Raw genomic sequence first — 24,642 nt, 5'->3', positions numbered from 1 at the left:
GAATCATTTCAGAGATGTTTGAAAAATTATTCAAATTTCTTTTACAGAAAAGAGTTGTAAAAAGGCATTGAAACATTCTAGGGGCATTGCTTCAGAGTCCACCACCTGAAACAAAGCACACAGACACTGGATACCTGAAATATAAACAGAACTTGTATTAAATGAACAACAGGTCAGGCAGCAACTGTGGAGGGAGAAAGCGGGCCTTTGACAGTGTGATGATATAATCACAACAATGGCCGTGCTTCCACCAGCCTACTGCAGGGGAAACCACTGTACCTGCAGGTAAGCAACCTGGGAGGCTGACCCCAACTGGCCAGCTATCAATCACCAACCTCTTTATAGACTCAAGCCAGCCCCATCCCGGGTCAGTCTGACTCATGGAGCCAGATATAGCAAATGGTGTGTACAGAGTTTAAGTCAATTAAAGCCTGTAGTAGTCTTTTCTCGTGTTTTGTGTTTGCAACACTGCACCACGGTCCATCACACCCAGTTGAGATAAAGAGAGAATTAATGGCACAGGTGGTTTTGGTGATGGTTATGATAGGATGGTGAAGCCTTGTTAATTGCAGCTGATTTATCTAGAGGAGATGTAACTAAAACAAGAGAGAAAATGCTCTCCAAACTATTGAATACAGGAATTGAGATATTACATTGAAATGTTACAAGTCATTAATAACAGAAGAGCTCGACTCCATTTTCCCCAATTGATCTAATTCATTCATACCTTTTCTGATGAGAATTTCACACTATTGCTTCTGTGATACCTTTTTTCATATGCCATAGTTGTTTGGACCAGTCTATTCCACTTCTCATACTCCTTGCTTTCAAAACAAGGAAAGAGTTTACTTCCACTGCATCTTCAATGCTAGACTCCAATAAACATCATTGTCTCCCCTTTACTATCAGCATTCTGAAGGCAGAATTCCTTCTCCATCTCCTTGGTTCACTCATTTATTTCCACCAAATCATTCTCCTTTCTCCCATGTAGCTGAAAACAATCCCTAGCACTGAGGGACCCAAATACCTTTTCTCGATGGAGTAGTTATGCAGTCGTAACTTCTAATCTAGTGATTCCAGCCATTCATCTCTCTCAGACAGAATCCATTCCAGGGAACCCTGCCCTTAGAAAAAATATATATTTCTGCTCAAACCACTGGTTTCTCCAGGCTCATTTGAGTTACTGCATTGGATGTGCAAGGCACCTGATTCTACCAGTCTGAATTCAGGATCTGAACCCAATTTCCTTTTGGCAGGTTGGCAGCAATGAAGGCCATCACTCACTATTTTAAAACTGTGTTTGCCCATCACCTAGGGCTGATTTACCCATGTTTAACTTCTGTTCTCAAAGAACCCTTCTTCACTTCGGCCTTCAAAGTTCTCATTTGAATATTTTCTACTATCACCCAAAATCTGCATCTGTGGCAACTCCACACCTAATGCTTCAGTGCTCACCACAGTATGTGCTAACCACACCCATTTACCTTTTAACAGTTTCATCTATCAGTGGGTGAACAATCCAATGCTTTATGAATTCAGCTTCACAATGATAGGAAGAGCCAACATTGAGGCAATATCACTATGAATGCATGGCTGCCACAAGCCAGTAATCCATAAACCATTTCATGTCAGGCCTTTACCTGAAGGCCGCCTACAAGCACAGATTGAAAACTTAAAACTTGTCTTTCAGACAGCGGCCCTAAAAGGCTGCTCTACAGTCACATTCATGTTGAGCAGCGCCTCATAGGACCCTCTGGATCCGATGGAGGCAGGGTGACAAGTGCCATAGCACCACCCATCATAAATATGTGACATAGCAATGGCAGTTTTCCCTATCCGTAATCTCCCATGCAGCTGGAACCGCTCTGCATTTCCCAGAACTGTTACAACTGTGTGAGGGATTATGGGAAGGGAAGACAACCATTGCTCTGCCACGTTTTGAGCCAGAGAGCAGCCCCAAAGGCCAAAGTAGACCAGTGAGGCTGTCACAGCCTGCACCAGCCATACCCTGATGGCTCCCGCCGGCCCCCCACTGCCTCAACAGCTCCCGGTGCCTTGAGAAGGTCATGGAGGGAGAGGGATGAGTGGGGAGATGGGTCGCGGGCATCATCAACCAGCACCTAACCAGCTGCTTGTGACAGCTGTACATTCAGGTCAGGTGCAGAGCACAGCGCCCCACTGATTATCCTTCCCCAAGAAGGGTTGTAATCGGCACCTTGGAGCATTCAGAGAGGCAAGGGCGACAAACCTCCACCTTTACAGACAGGCATTTTCCTTGCTTGAAAGGGCCTCATGGCAACTTTTCTGACTCCTCCTACTTGAGACCCAAAAGCTCAGAGGAATTGTGAGCCCTCCCTTTCATGGTCTTTATTCAAACTGAAAAATCAAGTGATCATTTGCCCTTGTACACCTTGTCTGTCCTTTGTGACTCACCTTAGGACATCTGTTAGGGTGTGACACATGTATCACCCCAGTCAAACTCACCACCTGTCATAGTCCCCAGAATGAGTTGCGTCCAACCAGAAATGCAAACCTTTATGGGCTCTTCTATAGTCTCTGCTATACTGAAGAAAAAATTCTTAAATCAGATGACCACTATTCAAATAACTCCATCCAATCTACAAGGGTGACCCTGAGCTTCCAGATAGCTGTTTTTTTAAAATTCTCACTCATACTCTCATTTTGTTTTCTCAATCGGAAATAAAAATATATTATTAATGAGGCAGGTTGAAACAGAGTTAATGTTTCATACAGCATCTGTGAGGAGACAAAGCAGCTAACTTTACAGTTTGATGAACCTAAAATCAAAGCTGGCATCATTTATTATCCCTCTGGTATTATCCTGTCCTAATACCAGAATAGGATGGCTGACAAGAGAATGAATGATGTTTGTGATGGTTGTGTGAGGATGGCAAAGATAAATTGCAATTAATCTTTCTGTTTGGCGTGAATAGAACAGGAAGAAAAAAAAAACAATGCTGGAACTGCCAATTCTAATGCAAATTCACCAAACACTAGCCCAAGACATTAAATGTTTCTCTTTCCACAACTGCTGGAAGACCTGCTGAGTATTTCAAGTATTTAAGAAATAGAAAAACCAGTGAAAGTACAAGCAAATACATGCACAAGCCATAACACCCCCACAACCATATTTCACAGATGAAGTGGTATGCTTTGGATCTTGGCAGTTCCTTTGTGGCTCCACACTTTGCTCCTGCCATCATTCTGATACAGGTTAATATTAGTCTCAGGTGCCAATAAGACCTTTTTCCAGAACTTTGCAGGCACTTTTATACACTTCTTGGCAAACTCTAATATGGCCATCTTGATTTTGTGGCTAACTAGTGGTTTGCATCTTGCAGTGTAGCCTCTGTATTTCTGTATCCACACCTGCCCCCTGAAGAGTGTTTCTGATCTGTAGGACAGGCATTTGGGGATTTTTCTTCATTAAGTTCTTCTGTCATGAGCAGTGGAGGTGTTCATTGGCCCACCTGTCCCTTGGTGATTTCTGAGCTCGCCAGTACACTCTTTCTTCTTTATGATGTTCCAAACAGTTGATTTTGGTAATCCTGAAGTTTGGGTGATGTCTCTTACTGTTTTACTCTCATTTTTCAGCCTCATAACTTTCTCTGGTCCTCAAGTTGAAAAATGACAACTACATATTCCAAAGGATATCAAAAGTTTAGAAGCAACTCTTATACCTGCACCAATGAAGCAATTAAACATGCCTGAGTACTCACAAACACCTGTGAAGCCAAATGTTCCAAATATGCCCTGAAATGGGGAAACTTTGTATTAAAAAGTACCAAAATGTATACACATAACCTTGAAAAAAATGTGTAATGTGCACTTTAATCTCATGTGAATTGATTTATTACAGATTTAAAAGTGTGGAGCTCAGGGGCAAATAAAGGAAAAAAGTATGTTTGTCCCAATCATTATGGAGGGAACTGTACATTACTATAACTTGACAATTATGAGCCCATGGTCATTTGCATAATGGCTTAGACCAGGGGTCTCAAGCTTGCGGCCCGCAGGCCAACTGCGGCCCTCGGGACGATAGTTTGTGGCCCCGCCTTAATATGAAAGTTTAATGTTAGTGCGGCCCGCGAGTTTGATAAGATTGGCACTTTTCAGTGTTGTGTGGGGAGCTGAACGAACCTACCAATCACGGTGGGGAATATTGCTCTCGCGGGCGGGACATCGGCTGGGCTTATTGCGAATATAAGCATATTTGTGTGCATTTTCTATTTGTCATTATATGCACGCGGCACATGCGCAATTTCCGTGGCCGCTCCCGCTTCACACGCTTCGGCGTCCAGTCTGAACCCGGAAGTTGTTGCTCAGCAGGACAGAAAAAGAAGCGGAAAAGACGCAACGGCTAAACACTGAAACTTCAACGCAACAGTGACACCAAGTGGAATTATATATATTATACAGCCCCAAAAAAGCCTGCAGTGAAGAGAAAGGTTGGTGATGAGCACAGACAATTTCAGGAAAAGTGGGAAGTGCAATATTTCTTTGTTGAGCACAGGGGTATCCCGACATGTCTTATTTGCACAGAGAAAGTTGCAGTGCACAACGAATACAATTTGAAATGTATTCAGCTAGACATGCTGAGGAGTATGCAAAATACCAAGGAGATGAGAGAGCCAACCGGGTTGCTAATCTTAAAACATGTCTAGTGAGGCAACAAGATTTCTTTAAGAAAGCAACCAAAGAGAATGATGCAGCAGTCGAAGCTAGCTATGTGGTTAGTGAGATGATTGTTAAAGCAGGAAAGCCATTCACAGAAGGTGAATTTGTCAAAAAGTGCATATTACAGGCTGCAAGTATTGTCTGTCCAGAAAAGAAAGGTCAGTTTAGCAACATCAGCCTTTCTGCCAACACCATGGCAGAGCGCATTTCTGACCTGTCATGTGACATTTATGATCAACTGTGTGAGAAAGAAAAATGTTTCAGTGTATACTCAGTCGCTTTTGATGAAACCACAGACATCACCGACACTGCCCAGCTCGCAATCTATGTTGGTGGTGTTGATGACAATTTTGAAGTCACAGAGGAGTTGCTCACAGTAATTCCAATGCATGGCCAGACCACCGCTCAGGAGATATTTTACCAGCTGTGTGATGCCATTGAGAATGCCGGTTTGCCATGGAAGAGGTTTGTTGGAATAACAACCGATGGAGCGCCATCAATGACAGGGAAGAAAAATGGACTGGTGGCACTTGTTAAAAAAAAACTGGAAGAAGAGATTGTGGAGGAGGCCATTGCTCTGCACTGCATTATCCATCAGCAGGCTCTTTGCAGCAAATGCCTGAAGTTTGACAATGTGATGTCTGTCGTTGTGAAATGCATCAACCAAATCAGATCCAGGAGCTTAAAGCACAGAAGCTTCCGTGCTTTTTTAGAGGAAATGGAGTCAGATTATGGGGATGTGCTCTACTTCACCGAGGTACGTTGGCTCAGCAGGGGAAACATATTGAAGAGGTTTTTTGAGTTGAGAGCGGAAGTGAAAGCCTTCATGGAGAAAGATGGGGTTGCTGTAAGTGATCCCAAATGGCTCATGGACTTAGCTTTTCTTGTTGATATTACACGAGCTTAATGTACTGAACAAGAAGTTACAAGGCCAAAGGGAATCTTGTCAGTGTTGCCTATGACAACGTGAGAGCATTCTCTGCGAAACTTATGTTATGGAAAGCCCAACTTTCTCAGACAAACCTTTGCCATTTCCCAGCATGCAAGGCACTCATGGATTCAGCCACACCATTCAGTGGTGAGAAGTATGTGGATGTCATTTTGAAACTACAGGAGGAATATAATCACAGATTTGCAGACTTCAAGATGCACAGAGCCACATTTCAAATTTTTGCGGACCCCTTCTTCTTTGATGTGCAAGATGTCCCTCCTGTGCTTTCTTTTCTTTGGCTTGGCTTCGCGGACGAAGATTTATGGAGGGGGTAAAAGTCCACGTCAGCTGCAGGCTCGTTTGTGGCTGACCAGTCCGATGCGGGACAGGCAGACACGGTTGCAGCGGCTGCAGGGGAAAATTGGTTGGTTGGGGTTGGGTGTTGGGTTTTTCCTCCTTTGCCTTTTGTCAGTGAGGTGGGCTCTGCGGTCTTCTTCAAAGGAGGTTGCTGCCCGCCAAATTGTGAGGCGCCAAGATGCACGGTTTGAGGCGATATCAGCCCACTGGCGGTGGTCAATGTGGCAGGCACCAAGAGATTTCTTTAGGCAGTCCTTGTACCTTTTCTTTGGTGCACCTCTGTCACGGTGGCCAGTGGAGAGCTCGCCATATAACACGATCTTGGGAAGGCGATGGTCCTCCATTCTGGAGACGTGACCCACCCAGCGCAGCTGGATCTTCAGCAGCGTGGACTCGATGCTGTCGACCTCTGCCATCTCGAGTACTTCGACGTTAGGGATGAAAGCGCTCCAATGGATGTTGAGGATGGAGCGGAGACAACGCTGGTGGAAGCGTTCTAGGAGCCGTAGGTGATGCCGGTAGAGGACCCATGATTCGGAGCCGAACAGGAGTGTGGGTATGACAACGGCTCTGTATATGCTTATCTTTGTGAGGTTTTTCAGTTGGTTGTTTTTCCAGACTCTTTTGTGTGGTCTTCCAAAGGCGCTATTTGCCTTGGCGAGTCTGTTGTCTATCTCATTGTCGATCCTTGCATCTGATGAAATGGTGCAGCCGAGATAGGTAAACTGGTTGACCGTTTTGAGTTTTGTGTGCCCGATGGAGATGTGGGGGGGGCTGGTAGTCATGGTGGGGAGCTGGCTGATGGAGGACCTCAGTTTACTTCAGGCTGACTTCCAGGCCAAACATTTTGGCAGTTTCCGCAAAGCAGGACGTCAAGCGCTGAAGAGCTGGCTCTGAATGGGCAACTAAAGCGGCATCGTCTGCAAAGAGTAGTTCACGGACAAGTTTCTCTTGTGTCTTGGTGTGAGCTTGCAGGCGCCTCAGATTGAAGAGACTGCCATCCGTGCGGTACCGGATGTAAACAGCGTCTTCATTGTTGGGGTCTTTCATGGCTTGGTTCAGCATCATGCTGAAGAAGATTGAAAAGAGGGTTGGTGCGAGAACACAGCCTTGCTTCACGCCATTGTTAATGGAGAAGGGTTCAGAGAGCTCATTGCTGTATCTGACCCGACCTTGTTGGTTTTCGTGCAGTTGGATAATCATGTTGAGGAACTTTGGGGGACATCCGATGCGCTCTAGTATTTGCCAAAGCCCTTTCCTGCTCACGGTGTCGAAGGCTTTGGTGAGGTCAACAAAGGTGATGTAGAGTCCTTTGTTTTGTTCTCTGCACTTTTCTTGGAGCTGTCTGAGGGCAAAGACCATGTCAGTAGTTCCTCTGTTTGCGTGAAAGCTGCACTGTGATTCTGGGAGAATATTCTCGGCGACACTAGGTATTATTCTATTTAGTAGAATCCTAGCGAAGATTTTGCCTGCAATGGAGAGCAGCGTGATGCCCCTGTAGTTTGAGCAGTCTGATTTCTCGCCTTTGTTTTTGTACAGGGTGAAGATGGTGGCATCACGAAGATCCTGAGGCAGTTTAAATGTGCTTTAAATGGAGCTCATTGACCTGCAGTGCAACTCTGAACTCAAAACCAAGTTCAGGGAGGTGAGTGGAAAAGCAGACAAGCTTGGGCAATTTTTGAGAGAATTTCCCCCCAGCTTCCCTGAGCTTTCCCGAATGTTCAAGCGGACCATGTGTCTTTTTGGGAGCACATACTTGTGTGAAAAGCTCTTCTCTACCTTGAACTTCAATAAGTCCAAGTACAGGTCCAGACTTACTGACGAGCATCTTCAAGCCCTACTGAGGGTCTCAACTGCCTCCTCCCTTAAGCCAAATGTGGCTCGTCTATGCGAGAGGAAGCGCTGTCAGATCTCTAGCAGTAAGAAGTAGGCAGAAGAAGACATGTTCATAACAGTTTATGTTCAATGTTCCATTCATGTTCAGAAAGTTAAAGGTTAAAGAACTGTTAATACAGACATTTGAATCTGAATAATAATAATTACATTTCTCCAGTCAGCAACTATATGTGGTTTCTTCAGTCTTCTATATCTGCTGTATTATTATTATTTTCATTATTATTATTTTCATTTTATTTAATTATTACTGATTGATTTTATTTTTTTCTTATGAATTGTTAATTTATTTATTTATTCATCTTATTTTGTGTTAAAAAATAAAAATAAAGACATTTGATAACATTGGAATGTTTTTGTAAAAGCTTTTCTTGTGGAAAACCTGATGCGGCCCAGCCTCACCCAGACTCTACCTCCAGCGGCCCCTGGGTAAATTGAGTTTGAGACCCCTAGCTTAGACTGTTTTCTTTTTCTTAAAACCTACAAATAAAATTGAAAGTCATTAAATTAGCAGAAAGGATATCTACTTTTAATCTTATGATAGAAGAAAAGTCATGTGTAGATGAAAGTAGATGATACCAGACAGTGTATGCAAACTGAAATATGAGTGTTGTAGCATGCGCTACCACAAAGTGTGGAAAGAAAACACACATACACGAGGAGCCAAAGTCAAAGATTGATTTATTGTACTGGCAGCTCTGTTTATATTCTCTCCCTGCTGCTGACGACAAAGTGCCTCTGAATGGGCAGCTCTTGTTTCCAGCCGTGTAGGTGGTAACCTGGGGCAAATGTCTTTGGCCCCCATGGGGACTGCGCGGTCGCCGCATTTGTTGCCCATTTTGTATACTGGGTCACGTCCCAGTTAGCGGCCCCCTTCAGTGTACCACTTGTTACTATGCTACATAATGTCTCTGCACAGAAACATATGTGTGTCTACTGCATGTGTTCATTGAAATAAATGACTGGAAGCTTATTTAGGGGATGTGGTGAAGGAAAGAATCAATGGTGCAGAACTGTAGTCAGAAATTGACCTTAACTTCACAAAAGAATGCAAGAAATGGCCAAATACATTCTGTAAATGAACAGTACAAAATTCATTTGCAATTATTCTGATCCAAAAATTATTAAGTGGGTTGTAATTACAACTTGCAAGGCATGAAAAACACATCTGCGCATTTCTGCGGCTTCACTCTGAACATAAATGCCCTAGTGTGGTCAGTGTGCTGTGCAGTGAACAAAAGAAAAAAAACACACAAAAGTGTGTGAGTTGAACCATCTCCCATGCTCCTTTGCACCCCAGGGACCATTGTGATGTCAGCCCAGTCCGACACCTCCATGACCTGGCTTGCTTGTGGATGCAGTAGTATGATTTGGTATAGTAAAAATCAGTGCACAAATATTTCAGGGTAATGATTTGCTATTTATAGCAAGCTAATATGTTATGAAAAATTAACAACAGTCATCCAAACTCACCTATAGGAAAGAATTTGTAAGAAATATTAATTGCATTGATTTCCTGTCAGTAGTACAGCAAGTTTTCCATTACATGGTTTTATTGCATTATACAGTAACCACGTGCTACTTCAACACACACACACACACACACACACACACACACACACACACACACACACACACACACACACACACACACACACACACACACACACACACACACACGCATGAGTATAGTCAGGTATCGCTCTCGTTTATTGGGGCTGAAGCCCAACTTTTATACCGTTTGTGTTCCTGCCATTTGCCCCCATTTGCTGATGTCACCACCCGCATAACAATAGTGGGTTTCCCACACACAGATACATTCTTACATGACAATACCTTCTTCCCTGTGCTCTGTCTCTATCTGTTGGCTGTGCAGTGGGGCCAGCACCATGTTGGGGATGCTGAACCCTAAGCTGCCTTAGCCGCCGGTTTGCTTGCTGAGGCAGTGCTGCTGCAAGGTCTGTTGGCTCTTGGATGCGCTGGCCGCTCAGAACACCAGCCCGATTGCCACAGCAGAGTGCCGCTACATGAGCCCCCACCCCCCCCCATAATCGGCAGTATTGTCTTTGGTGCTCGAAGGCAGTGTCTTTGTAGGCTTTGGTGATCTGCCTCTCTTTCGTGGAGCTGGCATCTTTATTGGGCCTGGTGCCGGGTCCAGGTGTGGCAGCTTTAACCTGTCCATAGTGAAGATCTCCATCTTGCCTCTGACCTTCAACTTGAACTTGGCACTGTTGTTGCTTATGACCTGGAATGGACCCTCATAGGACCCCTGTAGCACTGGACGGTGTGGACCTCTGTGAATGAAAAGATACTCACAGTCTTGCAATTCTTTGGGTATGTTGGTTCTCACTTGTCCATGCCTGGTTGGTGGAGTCGGGGCCAGGTTGCCAACTCATTCCCGTAGCCTGCGGAGGCGTGCTGTTGAGCGTCTTGTTGCTTGTCTGGAGAGGGTGCAAATTCCCCAGAAACCACCAGTGGAGCTCCATAGACGAGTTCAGCAGAAGAGTATTGAGGTCCTCCTTGGGTGCTGTGCAGATCCCTAGCAGTGCCCACGGCAGCTCGTCTACCCAGTTGGGTCCCTGTAGTCTGGCCATGAGTGCAGATTTGAAGTGACTGTGGAAACGCTCCACCAGCCCATTTGATTGCGGGTGATAGGCTGTCGTGTAGTGTAGCTGACTGCCCCACAGAATGGCGAGGTCGGATCATAAGCTGGAGGTGAATTGGGCCCCTCAGTCCGATGTAATGTGGGAGGGTATACTGAACCATGCCACCGAGGAGAAGATGAGGGTCCTGGTGCATGAGGTCATGGAGGTGTCTGCCATCAGGACTGCTTCTGACTACCTGGTGAAATGGTCAACCATTGAGAACAGGTAGCAGAACCCCACACTGTTCAGGTGGACATGGTCAAACCTTCGCTCCGCGGGCTCGAAGTGCTATGTATGCCACTGCATCTTGGCTGTTTGGCACTGCGTGCATGCTTTCACCCACCCGCTGACCTGTTTCCAGAGACCATGCCACACATTTGCTGGCCACCAGTTGGACTGTGGTCCTGATGAATGGGTGAGCCAATCCGTGGATGGAATCTCCAAGCTGCTGGGACGAAAGGTCTGGCCTGTCCAGTGGCCATGTCGCACAGGAGGATGGTGTTACCTGAGCTGACTGGGATGTCCTGGAGTTGCAGTCCTGATATGGCTGTCCTGTTCTGGGGCATCTCCACGTCATCTTGCTGCACGTTTGCAAGCATCACAAAATCCATTCCCTTCAATAGCGCATGGATGTTCTGCCTGGATAGTGCGTCCGCAACCACATTATACTTGCCCGAGATGTGTCCTATGTCTGTGATGTACTCAGAGATATATAACAGATGATGCTGTTGGTGAGCTGACCAGGGGTCCGAGATTTTGGCCAGGGTGAAAGTCGGGGGGTTGTGTTCTGTAAAGGCTGTAAATATGCTGCCCTTGATGAAGTACCTGAAGTGGTAAATGGCTAAGTACAGCGCCAGTAGTTCTCTGTCGAGAGCGCTGTACTTCAGTTCCAGAGGCCGCAGGTGTTTGCTGAAGAAAGCCAGTGGTCACCAACTCGCTTTGATCTGCTGCTCCAGAACATTGCCGATTGCCGTTCCTGAGGCATCCAACATCAGGACTGCTGGAGCGTCCCCCTCGGATGTTCCAAAAGAGCGGCTCCCGCCAGGGATTCTTTGGCCTTCACGAAAGGATCCCCCAACTCTTTGACCCTTTGGCCTTGCCCGCCGTCCAGATGAACAAGAGTAGCGTGATTCTGGCAGCTGAAGGGATGAACACGCGATAAAAGTTGATCATCCCCAAGAACTCTTATAGTCCTCTAGTTGTGCTGGGCCTAGGAAACTTCCAGATGGCCTCCAGCTTGCTGGGTAGCAGTGTGGCCCTTTCCTTGGTTATCCTATGGCCGAGGAAGTCAATAGTCTCCAACCCAAACTGGTATTTGGCTGGGTTGACCATTGGTCCAAACTCACTCAGCTGGGTATAGAGGTTATGGAAGTGCACCAAGTGTTCTTGCCAGTCTTGGCTCACCATGAGGATGTCATCTAGGAGTTGAAGGTGCCATGCAGGTCTCGGCCCACTACGTCCATCAGCCGCTGGAAAGTTTGCATGGCATTCTTCAACCTGAATGGGATGTGCAAGAATTTGAACAAACTAATTAGGGTGATGATGGTGGTCTTGGGGATGTCATCAGTGTGTACTGGGATCTGCTGTTATCCATGTATGAGGTCCACTTTCGAGAAGATCTTCACCCGTGCAGGCTGGCCACAAAGTCTTGGATATGCAGCAGGGGAAATGATCTGGCATTGTGGCCTCATTGAGATGGCAGTAGTTGCCACATAGTCTCCAACCCCCAATGGCTTTGGGCACCATGTGCAGGGGAGAAGCCCATGAGCTGTTTGACCGCTATACTATTCCAAGCTTTTCCAGCTTCTTGAACTCCTCCTTTGCTAGTTGGAGCTTCTCTGGAGTGAATCGTCTTCCTCATGTGTGGAGCGGTGGTCCTTGGGTGAGGATGTGATGCTGCACTATGTGCCGGGGCATCTCTGTGGTGAACTGGGGTGGTAATCACTGCTGGGAACTCTGCCAGGATCTTGACGTACTTGTTTGTGGATCATGGATCGTTGCACTGAGTTCAGGTGGAGCCTGGCATCCTTGGGGGGGAAAGACTGGAAAGTTTGTGCGTGGACGAATTTCCAACACTTCAGGTCCACCAGCATGTTGTGGGCTCTCAAGAGGTCTGCCCTCCTGGAAGTAATGAACAAGATAGAAGAAACCAGATTCATGTAAGACAGCAATAATTACAGTAATACCAAAAATGGGGAAGGATCCATTAACACCAGCGGTGTTATTTCAATCATTACCAATTCCCTTAACAGAGAAATTCTTTAATCATTGGGATCTCTTCTGGGGAAGGTCAGACCTGTACAAAAGGGACAGACTCCACTTGAACTGGAGGGGGACCAATGTGCTGGCAAGCAGATTTGCTAGAGCTGTGGGGGAAGGTTTAAACTAGTTTGACGGGGGGTGGGGAACAGAGTGTGAGAGCAGTGTCAAGGGAGCATGGCCACCTAGATAGGAATAATAATGATAACAAAGGTAGGATGGAGATTAAGGTAAAAGGTAGAAAAGAGAATATATGTGAAGGTCATTCTCTGAAATGCATATATTTTAATGCAAGAAGCATAGTGAACAAGATAAATGAGCTTAGAGCATGGACAGATACTTGGAGTCATGATATTGTGGCAATTAGTGAGACCTGGCTACAGGAGGGGCAGGACTGGCAACTTAATATTCCAGGATACATTTGTTTTGGATGTGATAGAGCAGGGGGTATAAAAGGGGGAGGAGTTGCTCTGCTTGTTAAGGAGGGCATTACTGCCGTGAGGTGGCAGGATGGTCTGGAGGGATCGTCCAGTGAGGCTGTTTTGGTGGAATTGATGGGTGAAAGAGGCATGAGGGTGCTAATAGGGGTGTATTACAGACCACCAAATGGGACAAGAAAATTAGAGGAACAAATCTGTAGGGAGATAACGTATATGTGTGAGAATCATAATGTAGTGATCATGGGAGATTTTAACTTTCCTCACATTGATTGGGATACCCATGCAGTTAGAGGGCTGGATGGGCTAGAGTTCGTTAAATGTGTTCAAGATTGTTTTCTAAATCAGTTAGTAGAAGAACTGACTCGGGACGGTGTAATACTGGATCTCCTGTTAGGGAACGAGCTAGGTCAGGTATCGGTCATTAATGTTGGAGAACAAATTGGGTCTAGTGATCATAACTCTGTTAGTTTTAGGGTAGTTTTAGGGAAGAGCAAGGAGGGTCCTAAAGTTGAGGTTCTGGATTGGAGAAGAGCAAATTTCGAAAGAATAAGAATAGATTTGGGGAGTATTGAGTGGGACAGGATATTTTCAGGTAAGGATGTAAATGAAAAATGGAGGATATTCAAAAAAGAAATTTTGCGGGTACAGAGTAGATATGTCCCAGTGAGGATCAAAGGAAAGGCTGGAAGTCATAGGGAGGCTTGGTTTTCGAGGAATATTGGAAATTTGGTTAGGAGAAAAAGGGAGGTGTACAAGAGGTATAAAGAGCAGGGAGCTGAGAATTTAGAAAGGCAAAAAAAAGGCACGAAGAGGCTTTGGCAGACAGAGTAAAAAATAAATCCAAAGTGTTTCTATAGGTACATTAAAAGTAAAAGATTAGTGAGGGATAAAATTGGACCCCTTGTAGATAGCGAGGGTAGGCTGAGTGAGAAGTCAGAGGAAATGGGGGAAACTTTAAATGATTTCTTTGCCTCGGTATTCACTAGGGAAAAAAATATTGAACCAGTTGAAGTAAAGAAAAATAGTGGGGAGGACATGAAGCATATAAGGATAACCGAGGAGGTAGTGATGGCTTTGTTGAAAAACATAAAAGAGGATAAATCTCCGGGACCGGAAAAAATATTCCCAAGGACACTCAGGGAGGCTTGTGGACAGATAGTGGGGCCATTAACAGAGATATTTAGGATGTCACTGGCCACGGGGGTAGTGCCAAAGGATTGGAGGGTGGCGCATGTGGTTCCGCTGTTTAAGAAAGGGTCCAAATGTAAATTATAGTCCCGTGAGTCTGACATCTGTGGTGGGCAAGTTGATGGAAAGTGTTCTGAGGGCTGGTATTTACAAATATTTGGAGATACAGGGATTGATAGGGAGTAATCAGCATGGTTTTGTCAGGGGTAGATCAGGCTTGACAAACCTGATTGAGTTTTTTGAGGGGGTTACAAAAAAGGTTGATGAAGGGAAAGCTGTGGATGTTGTCTATTTAGACTTTAGTCAAGCTTTTGACAAAGTTCCCCACAGGAGGTTAGGAAAAAAGGTGGAGGCATTAGGTATAAATAAGGAGGTAGTGAAATGGATTCAGCAATGTCAGAGAGTAGTGGTAGAAAATTGTTTGTCCAATTGGAGGCCGGTGACTAGTGGAGTTCATCAGGGATCAGTCCTGGGTCCACTATTGTTTGTTATATATATTAACGATCTGGAAGTAGGGGTGGAGAATTGGATAAGCAAGTTTGCGGATGATACAAAGATTGGTGGTGTTGTGGACAGTGAGGAAGATTACCGTAGATTAAAAGGTGATTTAGGAAGGCTAGAGGTGTGGGCTGAGAAATGGCTGATAGAATTTAATACAGATAAGTGTGAGGTGTTACATTTTGGAAAGGCAAATCTAAATAGGTCATATGCATTAAATGGTAGGCTATTGAGATGTGCAGAGCAACTAAGGGATTTAGGAGTGATGGTAAATAGTACCCTCAAGGCTGATAGATGGTAGATGGTGTGGTGAAGAAGGCATTTGAATGTTGGCCTTCATAAATCAGAGTACTGAATTCAAGAGTAGGGAGGTTATGATGAAATTGTACAAGGCATTGGTGAGGCCAAATTTGGAGTACTGTGTACAGTTTTGGTCACCAAATTATAGGAAAGATATAAACAAAATAGAGAGAGTGCAGAGAAGGTTCACGAGAATGTTGACAGGATTTCAAGGTTTGAGTTACAGGGAAAGGTTGTGCAGACTGGGGCTTTTTTCTCTGGAGCGTAGAAGATTGAGGGGGGACTTGATAGAGATGTTTAAGATTTTAAAAGGGACAGACAGAGTAAATGTGGATAGGCTTTTTCAATTAAGAGTGGGGGAGATTCAAACTAGAGGGCATGGTTTAAGATTGAAGGGAGAAAATTATAAGGGGAACATGAGGGGAAATTTCTTTACGCAAAGGGTGGTGGGGATGTGGAATGAGCTTCCGGCAGACGTGGTTGAGGTGGGATCATTGGTTACATTTAAGGAAAGACTGGATAGTTACATGGAGAGGAGAGGACTGAAGGGGTATGGACTGGGTGCTGGTCAGTGGGACTAGGAGGGTGGGGATTTTTTACAGCATGGACTAGTAGGGCCAAAATGGCCTGTTCTGTGCTGTAAGTGGTTATATATGGTTATATAACTAAAGAGAATAATAAGGAATTTTTTATGGAATGGGGGGAAACCGAGGATAGCGTTAGATAAATTAACAGAGAGGTACAACCAAGGTGGTTTGCAGTTACCAAACTTTAAAAATTATTATAGAGCAGCACAATTAAGGTATTTATCAGATTTTTACCAGACAAGGGAAAAACCAGACTGGACTAAGATAGAGCTAGATAAAATAGGGGAGAAGGTACCGGAACATATATTTTATGTGGGATGAAAAGCTGGTACGATGTAAAAGCTCACCAGTATTGCATCATTTATTCAATATATGGAAGAAGGTTCACTTAGAAAGGAAAAAAACAAATTACCAAATACCAAAATTATTATTGGCGCAAAATCAGCTAATCCCTTTTACAATAGATAACCTTTACTTTAGAGAATGGGAGAGAAAAGGAATTAAAAGAATAGAAAAATTGTTTTTTGGGAAATAATTTATTAACATTTGAACAAATGAAGTACAAATATGGAATAACTCATGGTACAATGTTTGCATACCATCAACTGAAAGTCTACTTAAAGGATAAATTGGGAAACAGACTGAATTACCAGAAGGAAGCAGCTTTGAAAATGTGATTACAAACACAATGATAATTAAAAGATTTATAACGAACATGTACATCAAGCTGCAAAAGAAGAAAAATTATGAAATAAGCTATAAACCCAAACAAAAGTGGGAAAAAGATTTAAACATAAAGATAAAAAAATGAAACATGTGAAAAGTTAAGTTCTGGAACTATGAAGAATATAATAAACACAAGGTTACGCATGATACAGAATAAATGGTTACACAGATTATATATCACGCCCCAAAAGTTAAAAAAATGGGATCCAACTTTATCAGATAGATGTTTTTGCTGTAAGAAGGAAATGGGAACAACAGTACATGCAATTTGGGCATGTGAGAAAGTGAGAAAGTTTTGGGAAGATCTAAATCAGGTATTAAATAAAATCACAAAAAACAACATACCAAAAAATCCAGAGATCTTTCTTCTAAGTAATATAAGAAGTAAAGAATTAGGCCTCAAACTGGATGAAGTGCAAAAAAGATTTATTATGATAGCCTTAGCTGTAGCAAAAAAAAATGTATAATGTCAACTTGGAAATCAGAAGAGATCCTGAGAATACAGCAATGGTACATGGAAATGAATAAATGTATTCCATTGGAAAAAAATAACATTTAATTTTTAAAAATAAAGTTACATTATTTGAACAAATTTGGGAACTGTACATGCAACATAACAGAGAGGGCTTCCCTTGGACCTCCACCCCCTAAAATGATAATAAGACAAAATGACTTGATCCAGTGTGTAAAAGTAGATGACACATTTTTCTTGTTTATTTTCATTGTGTGATGACATTGTTTAAGGGCTTTATTGTATTGTATATGTTAAATGCTTATTTGTTTTGGAGGGGGGTGGGAAGGGGGGAGGGAAGGTAGGGAGGAAAAAAGGGGAGAAAATGCCACTGTGTATATTTAAGAGGGAAATGTTTGTATGTATTTTGGTTGATATGTTTTACAGTTTGAAAAATAAAACAAAAAGAACTCTGCTCTGATGAATAGCAGTTCCACTGCTGCCAACGTGAACACCCACGAGAAGAGGCTGCCTCCCATCTGCAGTTGGGCCTTGCGTGTGCCATAGGTCCTGATCGGGCTACTGTTGGCAGCCCTCAGCATTGGGCCCCTTACCTGTTTCTGGTTTCCTGCCCTGACAGGGCATGACGCTGGCCTCTGCTCCTGTGTCCACAAGGAACCGCCATCCGGATTGACGGTTCCTCACATACAGGAGGCTGTCTTGCTGGCCAACCACTGTGGTCATCGGTGATGGTTGGCTCTGGCGTTTCCCTGGAACATGCACGGCAGTCGGCATTGGCAGGCTCCGGTAGCCCATTGCTGGAGATAGAAGCACCAATGGTCGTTGGGCTCACCTTCCTTGTTGGGTTGCTGTTCCTTTGGCGGGCTGTGGGGTTTGGCGATGAAACCCACGGATGCTGAGCACTCTCTTTCCTACTTCCATAGGATGTCTGCTCATGCTGCGTCTTTCTGGGGGGTCACTGAAGACAGCATCCACTAGGAGCAGTTGGATGACCTCAGGTAGTTGCTCTAGGAATGCCTGCTCGAACATTATGCAGGGTTCATGTTTCCCAATGAGGGCCAGCATATCATTCATCTGGACCAATGGGGACCTGTCCCCCAGCCCATCCAAGTGGTGCAGACGTGGCCCTCCCTCGTGCCATGAGAACCCAAAGGTCTCCATGAGTAAGTATTTGAAAGCGGTGTAGGTGCCTTCTGATGGGGGCGCCTGGATGAAACTGGCCACCTGGCTTGCCTTGTCCTGGTCCAGGGTGCTTACCACGTGGTAGCACCGACTGGGTAGACTCTGCTGTGATCTACCGGATCTAAAACTGTGCTTCAGCCTGATCCAACTTTACTCATGACTGATTTGTCCAGAAGGTCGGCAGCTTCAGGGTGACTGGGTGAACTGCTGCCAGCTCGCTCATTGTTGGGGTTTAAATGGCGTCTAAACATTCGGGGTCACCAATTGTAGCCATGTGCTACTCAAAGTAAAGACACACACATACAAGTGTAGTCAAGTATAGCTCTTATTTGTTGGGTCTGAAGCCCAACTTTTATACCGTTTGTGTTCCCGTCGTTTGCCCCCATTTGCTGACTTCACCATCCACATAACAATAGTGGGTTTTCCACGTGCAGATACATTCTTACATGACAATAACTTCTTCCCTCTGATGGCGGTGCAGTGGGGCCAGCGCCATGTTGGGGATGCTCGCCTCTACACTGCCTTAGCCGCCGGTTCGCTTGCTGGGGCCAGTGGCACTGCATGATCTGCTGACTCTTGGACGCATTGGCCACCTGGAGCACTGGCCCGATTGCCACCGTGGTGTACTGCTACAATACATTACATTACAGTGTCATTTGGCATCATCTTTGCATCAGGATATTTATATGCAAGCAATTTGTCTCAAACCTAATGACTACACTATTTTATTATAAGATCATAAGACATAGGAGTGAAATTAAACCATTCAGTCCTTCATGTCTGTCTTGCCATTCCATCATGGTTCATTTATTATTCTTTTCAACCCCATTCTTCTGCCGATAACCATTGATTCCTGTATTGGGAGAGGTTGTGGCTGTCACATGACAGCACTCCTCCCTATCTAGTCAGAGGACAAAACAGCTGCCAGTCAAGTTCCCGTTCCGCCCCACCTATCAGCACACACCTCACTGTTGGCCCATGTTAATTACCTGTCCTTCACACTCCAGCCTGCCTGTACTTGACCTCAGGTCATTGGCTGCCATAATTAGATTAGCCTGACTGGCACTGAGCGATTGGCCCCCCAGTCAATTACCTGGGTTGGACTCCCCAGCTCTCCAACACTATAAAGGTGCCATGTGTACTTTGTTCCCTCTCTTTGCCAGCTTGGGACCACCTTGCTTCATTTTGGGCCTAGAAATATGGAAGGGTGCTGGAGAAACTGTTGGTAAGATGTGGACTGTTAAAAGGGCTGGGAGTGTTTAATTAGTGTCCCTTGTAGCATAGATCTGTGCCTGATCTGAGTCGAAGGGTGATGGGACATCGTAGTGATTTTTCCTTGATCATTGTATGTACCAGTTCATTGTATGTGTGTGTTTTTTCAGTTACCACTTCCCACACTTGCTTTCTATAAATGAAATATTCCCCCTATCAAAACTGTGTTCAGAGTTCTTGCCTTTAAGACCTACCAAACCTGTTTCCTCACTCACAACAATTCCCCCTCCTGATCAAGAGCATATCTACTTCTGTCTTAAACAGACCCAATGACAGCCTCCACAGCTCTCTGCTGCAATGAATTCCATAGATTCATCACCCTCTGGGTAAAGATATGTCCTATCTTTCTTCAAAGGGACACTTTAGAATTCTGAGGCTGTACCCTCTGGTCCCAGACACCCCCACCATAGGAAGTATCCTCTCCAAGTCCAGTCTATCCAGTGCTTTCAGTATTCAATAGGTTTCAATGAGATCTGCTTCATCCTTCTAAACTCCAGTGAGTACAGTCCCAGCACCATCAAGCACTCCCTTTTATTCCAGGGATCATTCTCTAGATACTCTCTGATGCCAGAACATCTTTCCTCAGATAAGGAGCACAGAAATGCTCAAAATAATCCAAGTATGATCTGACCAATGCCTTACAAAAAGCATCACAATGACATATCTGCTTTTATATTCTTTCCCTCTCAAAATGATTGTGAGCATTGCATTTGTCTTCCTTGCCACTGACCCTAACTGCAAGTTATTTTTCCAGGAATCTTGCACAAGGACTCCCACATCCCTCTGTCCCTCCAATTTCTGAACTCATTGCCCATTTAGAAAATGATTTACACCTTTATTCTTTCCACCAACCTACTGCATATCTTCATACACTTCTGAACACTGTTATGGTTCTTGTGGAGGGGGAATTAAGGGAATTAAGGGTTATGGGGGGAAGGCAGGGGCATGGTGCAGTGGAAGATCAGCTATGATCTAAATGAATGGCAGTGCTGGTTCAAAGTCCAAATGGCCTACTCCAGTATCTGTTATCTATTGTTATTCTGCAACTATACAATATACTAGTAAAGCTTCAACTGGAGTACTGTGTGCAGTTCTGGTCTCCATACTTGAGGAAGGATATAATGGCCTTGGAGGCAGTCCAGAGGAGGTTCACCAGGTTGATCCTGGAGATGAGGGAGTTGAGGTATAAGGAGAGGCTAAATTACCTGGGATTATACTCACTTGAATTCAGAAGAATGAGAGGAGGTCTTATAGAAACATATAAAATGATGAACGGGATAGATAAGATAGAGGAAGGAAAATTGTTTTCACTGATACGCGAGTCCACAACTAAGGGACACCGTCTCAAGATTCAGGGGAGTAGAGTTAGGACGGAGAGGAGGAAAAACAGTTTTTCCCAGAGTATAGTGAATCTCCAGTCAGAGAGGCAATCAATCATCTACTAGCTCTCTCTGGCTTCTTCCCTAAAGACAATGTCAAATCTAGTTGAGGCTACTTCAGTAAACGTATTTAAGGTTCAATTAGATAGATTTTTATATAAAAAAGGAATTAAAGGATATGGGGAAAAGGCAGGTAGGTGGAGTTTAGTCAATGATCAGATCAGCTGTGATCTTATTGAATAGTGGAGCAGGCTCGATGGGCCGGATGGCCTACTCCTGCTCCTATTTCTTATGTCCTTGTGTTCTCTATCAAATCACCCCTCAATGCTCCAGGTAATGAAGTCTTTTTTTCAATATTTTTATTGGTTTCATCAAGTAAATGTTACAAAGATACATAATAATAAAATATTAACAAATCACACGTAATAATAATAAAAATGGTGTTGAAAGCTACATTATATTGAAAAGAAATAAAGAAAAAAACCTAAACATCACTTTACTAATTATCAACCCCTTCCATTCAGAGGCTACTGGCTAAACATAAGCAGTTGTCTACTTGATAATAAAAAGGTAATCAAAGGGATCAAAAAAAACAAAAGTTAATATTACAAATTTTGAAAATAATTAAGAAAGAAACCACATAAAGAAACAAAGTTAAAATTCATTTCAGTAGTGGAGCTTCTAATTTTTCCCAGTCCAACATGCTGTCATATCAGGCAACCACTGAGTAGGAGTGGGAGGGACAGCATCTTTCCATTTCATCAATATGACCCTTCTAGCAATAAGGGAGGTGAGGGCAACTACATGGTAAATGGTAGGGCACTGAGGAATACTCCAAGGTCATGCTTTTAAGGTGACACAAGAAGTCCAAACCCAACAACACCAAAGCACAAAGTTCATCAAAAATATACAATTGAAATTTACAGAATTCTTCCCCCTTGAACGACAGATTTACTACACAATGTTTTTGCACATGCATAGAATGTGATTGAGGCATGAGAAATATGTGGTAATTAGGAGGATACATCTTCAGGTTGTATTTTTCACAGTCCGTGAGTCTATGAAACTCTCAGTAGAGCCCGTGTCGATTAGGCATTTAGTAAAATGTCTGTTTATCTTTACAGTCACTATAGAGTTGCTGAGCTGGTGAGGTCTGTTCTCATCTAGGACCATTGAGGCTAGCTCCCCGGAGACTCCATGCTCTTCACTCCAGTGGCCCCCACCATCCTGGGTTGCCCTGCATGGGTAAGATGGTGTTGAACTCATGGCGCGGCAAGATGACCACCTTCCTCCTTCCTCCGACAATGACGGCGCTGAATTTGAATTCGGGTTGCAGCAAGATGGCCACCGAGCCTTTTTGCACCATTTCCTCACTGCCATTTTCTGTTGGCATTGTGCAGCGTGGGTTCAGGAGAATTCGGGGCAGACGGCTTGGGGCTGGAATTGGATCCAGAAGCGGTACAGGCCGTGGACTTCCCCGGGCTTTCCCTCATGAGGCAAACCCTTGCCCAATGTCCTTTCTTGCCTCAGCTGAAATATACAATCTTTTGCCGGGCAATGAGATCAGGGATGCTGGCTCTTGCCACAAAAAAGCATTCCCTGGCACAGGAAGTGGCAGCCATTAGGGCAGATGTAGCGGTAGCAGGAGCAGCCAGTCCTTGGAAGGGCTCCCTGGGTGGGCAAACTTGCTGGATTCGAGGTTGTCGTTCTTGAGCTTGGCCTGTTCCAGTGATTTGGCCAGCTCGACATGGCTAGCCAGGCCCTTCTTACCTGACTCAAGTAGTTGCTGCCTCATGTACTTTGAGCCAGACCCCTGTGACTAGTGTCCCAGATCTGTCCTTCCTCACGAACAAGGCCCATAGCCACTTTGTACCTGCACTTAACAAGCATCCAAAGATTCACCAGGTAGTCGTCAATGGTGTCTCCTGGCTGCTGACAACATAGAGTGAGTCGGTGCCTTGCTAGACCTCATTCTGCGGCTTCAGGTACCTAGCCTTCAATGCCTCGATAGCAGCGTCATACATAGAGCAGTCCCTGATGACTGCATACCCTTTTGTTCCTACCCACAAAGAGTGCGGACCTCCTGAGTTCACTGCTGTGGAAGATGTGTCTGGGTGTGTTCGGTAGGCCTGGAAGCAGTATAGCCAGTATGTGAACTCCTCAGCTGCATCGGGGATCAGAGGGTCCATTAATAGCATAGAGGCTTGAGTAGCGCTTCCATTGTTAGGGAATAAGCTAATAAAATTGTAGCACGAATAAAAGCTCTCATGACTGGAAGGAGAACAAACACTTTTATTAGCTTATAACTAAGGGTAGGGTTCAACAGCAGTGTTCAGAAGGCTTCTGGGTTTGGGTGGAAAACCAGGGTTATATGTGGACAGATGGGGTCGGAGCCGGGAGGCGGGGCTAGTCATCAGCACACACCCTACCAGTGAATCCCAGTTCACTGCAGAGACCAAGATAGGTGGTAGAGGATGAAGTGTAGAAGAAATCGAAAGCTTACAGAGAGACTTGGGCAGCTGAGGAGAATGGGCAAAGAAATGGCAGGTGAGATATGATGTTGAGAAATATACTGTTGTTTGTTTTGGTAGAGGAAATAAATGGTCAGCTTATTATTTGCATTGGGAGATAATTCAAACCTCAGAAGTACAAAGGGACTTGGGGGGTCCTTGTGCAGGATAACCTGATAACCGCCAGGTTGGATTGGCGGTAAAAAAGGTGAATGCTATGTTGGCATTTGTTTCAAAGGGGATTGTGTATAAGAATAAAGAGGTGTTGATGAGACTCTGGGGCACTGGTGAGACCTCATTTGGAGTACTGTGTGCAGTTTTGGGCCCCATATTTTAGAAAGGATATAGCAAGGTTGGAGAGGGTACAGAGGAAGTTTAACAGAATGATTCCAGGAATAAGAAGGCTAACATATGAGGAATGCTCAGTGGCTCTTGGACTCTATTCATTAGAATATAGAAGAATGAGAGGGGATCTCATAGAAACCTTTTGAATAATGAATGGATTGGACAGAGAAGATGTAAATAAGATGCTTCCCCTGTTGGGTGATTCCAGGACAAGAGGGCATAGTCGGGGGGCGTGGCAAGATGGCGTAGGGAGCGGACGTGCCTTCCCGGTCTCCCCCAGGCAGTTATATAAATACCCGTTTTAAGAATATTTCTTTTCTGTTAAGTCTTTGTTTTGTTTATCAATTGTTTTTAGTTTAAAATGGCAACAAAGATTAAGGAAAATAGAGTTCAAATACAGAACAAAACTACACTCTCCGACTTTGGAAGAAACTCGGCCTACTTGCCCAGACAGAACCACGGAGTCAAGGCTGGAATCTTCTTAAGAACGGAGCTCATTAATTGGACTGTCGGATAAGCTGGCCTTGGACACCCCTCTGAAAGATGGTGATGAATATTGATTTGAAATGTTTTATGAAGATAAATTGCAGTAATTGGCATTGGTTGCCTGTGAGTTTTAAAAATCCAGATAACATTAAAGTTTATTAGTGATTTTTTTTTTGGACGGAATATCGGAAGGATGAACTTATTATCTATAAATACAGAACAAAATTACATTCTTTGACTTTGGAAGAAATTTGACCTATTTGCCCAGACAGAGCCGGAGTTAGTGCTGGAATTTTCTCAAGAACAGAACTTATTAAAGTTGATTTCGGACTCCTTTTTGAAAGATGGCGATGAATGTTGATTTGAAATATTTGAAATATTTTCTGAAGATAAACATATATATGGAACTCCTTGACCTGCAATAAGGTTTATCAGTGATTTTTTTTTGGATGGAATATTGGAAGAGTGAATTTA

General features: G+C 44.2%; 1 protein-coding gene across 5 annotated transcripts in view; it reads right to left on the bottom strand.

The window, feature by feature from the left end:
* The window catches only part of LOC138760672 (uncharacterized), a 184,149-nt gene that overhangs the window by 17,119 nt on the left and 142,388 nt on the right, over positions 1–24,642 (bottom strand). The window contains exons 1-2 of one of the 5 annotated variants that reach the window (XR_011355794.1): positions 2,216–2,371; positions 728–824 (exon numbers count right to left, since the gene is read on the bottom strand). The exons of the other annotated variants lie outside the window; for them this stretch is intronic. The gene's annotated coding sequence lies outside the window, so the exon portion shown is untranslated. Of the gene's footprint in view, positions 1–727; positions 825–2,215; positions 2,372–24,642 lie in introns of those variants that run through there. 5 annotated transcript variants of the gene reach the window in all.

This window comes from Narcine bancroftii, chromosome 4 (genome assembly GCF_036971445.1).
Source record: "Narcine bancroftii isolate sNarBan1 chromosome 4, sNarBan1.hap1, whole genome shotgun sequence".
NCBI classification, from domain to species: Eukaryota; Metazoa; Chordata; class Chondrichthyes; order Torpediniformes; family Narcinidae; genus Narcine; species Narcine bancroftii.
This window is presented reverse-complemented; position numbering and strand designations above follow the sequence as displayed.